Below are 3,202 nucleotides of genomic sequence, written 5' to 3'. Positions count from 1 at the left end.
TGTTCCTGTTACCGGCACAAGAGCTGCTGGGGAAGCGGGAAATTTGAACTGTCAACAGAACAGCAAACCAAATCTCTGAATTACCAGCTCAGGACAAGTGACACCATCTCTATAGCAGCTGTATACAGGAGCCGAGGTGACAACACTTCCTGTACTGTATTCATGGAGGAGCAGTGTTGTCACCCTAGGCTGCTCTCCAAATTTGAACTACAAACATGTTCTCTATTAAAAGGAGATGGGAGAGATATAGGGTTTTACAGAAGATGTACAGTATCAGAATGCAGAAGGTGACAAGGACGCAGCATTCCTGGACAGGAAGAGTATTACTGGTAGCCAGACGAATAACTAGTACAGGGATATATACTTTGTTGGTACATTTACTTACCTTTAAGAGGTATGTATTCCTCAGGGTCCTTTCACACTGATCACTTTTTAATCAGTTGTTTATTAAAAAAGAAAAAAATCTGAAGAAAAATAAATGAAAAATGCATCCCTTTACATCCTATGGAACTCTTCACACCTGTCCGTTGCATTTTGTTTCAGTTGCATTTTTCAGTTGCAAGTCGTGCTTGCTGCATTTTTGGTGCGGTTGAACTGAATGGAAAACCTGGCAAATACGAATTAAAAATGTGACAAAAATGCAGAAAAAACACAACACGTCTGCAGGAGTGAGAAAATAAAGTTCCATAGAGGAAAAAACAAAAGTAAAAAAAAAAAATAGACAGGACAGATGAAACTTGTTTTGTAAAACGTTTTTTGCTCACTCTCTGCAGACAAGGACCGGTTTTTTCTCATTCAGGCTTCATGTACTAAAATGTCAACACCGGTGAAGATCAAATGTCAATCTTTCAAATGTCTTGGCGCCAAAACTTACTTAAATCAGAAGCTTCTTATTTTAATATTTTGTCTTTCATGCTTACGTTCTCCCCCTTCCCCTTATAATGACATTATAAATAAACCTTTTCCATTTTCATTATATACCTTATTTTAGACCCAGTGATGTCATTATTGGGTCTGTGTGCTTCTCTAGCCACTTCAGCCCCAAATCTAAAGACTCGTACACACGATCGGATTTTTCGATGGGAATTGTGTGATGACAGGCTGTTGTCGGAAAATCCTACCGTTTGCACGCTCCATCGGACAATTGTTGTCAGAATTTCAGCGAACAAATGGGTTTTAAAATTTTCTGCGGAAAAATGTCTGTTGTCGGATTTTCCGATCGTATGTACACAAGTCCGTCGGACAAAAGTCCAAAGTACAAACACACATGCTCAGAAGCAAGGACGAGCCAGAATCGGTCGGTCTTGTAAACTAGCGCTCGTAATAGAGAATTAGCATTCGTGACGCGGCAAATTATGAAATCTGGAAATGCAGCGCACAATTCTCTTCTTCATTAATGGGATAATAATGAAGCTGCTTTGCTGGTGATACTGATGAGTTATTGCAAATTAATTTTCAAAGGCTTTTTTTTCTAGTGATCAAGAATAATATTATTATGCTTTTTTTTTTTTTTTTGGTGCAAGTTACCACAACACCATTATCCTGTAGATTTTAAGATCAAAGATACAACTATGTTGGTGTCCCTTGTCAATTTTACATTGTATTTTTTTAAAATGTAACTGCCGACTCCCAAACTGTCATTTAAAGTAAAACACATAGCCAAGTATTATTCTCCACAATTTTTGTATTGTGCATTAAAAAAAAGAAAACAAATATTATTAGACATGCTATCTGCCAGTAGAGGGGGTGATAATGTGTCCTTCGTGCCACTAGGGGCAGTGAATGAAACGGGTGTCTATATTAACAAGTGATAGCAGAATTATGCAGCAAAATCTAATGGTTTACACAAAACCACCGAGCAAAATTTAAAAATCAAGGTGATCTCACGCATAAATAATAATAAAATGAAATGAAAACAAACCATGCGAATGAATAAATAAACAAACGCCACTGTGTACACTAATTACCAAAATAAGTGCACATATATGAATGAAAATAGTAATAATAAAATATCACTGAATAGATAATGGAAAAACGCACATGTGAAATGTGATAATAATCACTTCAAAAAAACTCTTCATAAAATCAAATGGTGTAAAAGGTAATAATAATCTCCTCCAAAAGTCAATATATGGTTACTAATAATAAAAAGTCCAAATGGATGATAAAACTGTATATAATCCTCCAAGTTCAAAGGGAAGTGGGTGGTATAGCCAGATGTGTGACTAAGTGGTGTAGATTAAGGTTGATGGAAGATGATTTTCATGTTGAATTCCATGAATTCTCTCATCATGTGCGGTCTCACAAAACTCTCACCTTAGGGTTGTGTAGTATCTCACATCTACAGATAATTGGTATAGGTCTCAGCTTTCTATCCAGATCCTAGTGGGATAATGGATACTGCGAGTGTATTCATGGATAGTTCTCCCCTTCATGGTCCTCCACACATAGGCCATGGATTAATCCGGCATTGCCACAGCAATGCTATAGTTATTTTCAGGCAAAATAGAATGACAATCCGTGGACGGCGTACTGAGCGCCTTCTCACGTCTCCTCCTAGGGTAAGTCCGACTCCGACCGACCACTCCCTACACGTTCCCAGAAGTGGTCACTAATTCTGCAGGAACCACTAGTCTGCTCAAGTTCTACTTTTTTAAGCTAGGTCAGCAGGATGGGTCCATAGAAGATGAGAGGAGATAGGGCTGGACTATGACATAAGACAATTTAGAAGGCAGGTCAGTTCAATATACTCTATGAGCTGTTGCTTTGCAATTAACCCCGCCCCCCCCGCCCCCACAACATCTGAAAACATTGAGTCCCCCTCTTCCCAGCCCTGGAGTTTTCTCACATTGTGTGCATGTGTAGCCAACACCATAGCAATGAATGACACCATGTGGCTGAGCTGCACAGCATCATGCATTTCTATGGTGCAGGTGGTCTGGCTGCCAGCACCATGGAAATGCCCGATGCTTTGCAGTCCGTTCTCATGCATCCTATCTACCAATGACGCTGAACGACTGCTTATTAGAACCAGCTGTCACTGCTAGAGCTATAGCTTTATGGCAGCCAGCCTGGGCTAAACCTTCATATATAGAGACACATCTGGGGACAGCTTCTTGAAATGGGGGGGCTGTCCCCTGAAATCAGGGACGTCTGGTCATCCTATAATCAGTCGCCATTCCAGCACACAATATGTACTGTA

This window comes from Aquarana catesbeiana, linkage group LG06 (assembly GCF_042186555.1).
Source record: "Aquarana catesbeiana isolate 2022-GZ linkage group LG06, ASM4218655v1, whole genome shotgun sequence".
Lineage (NCBI taxonomy): Eukaryota > Metazoa > Chordata > Amphibia > Anura > Ranidae > Aquarana > Aquarana catesbeiana.
The sequence above is the reverse complement of the archived record's forward strand: the minus strand, read 5'-3'. Positions refer to the sequence as shown.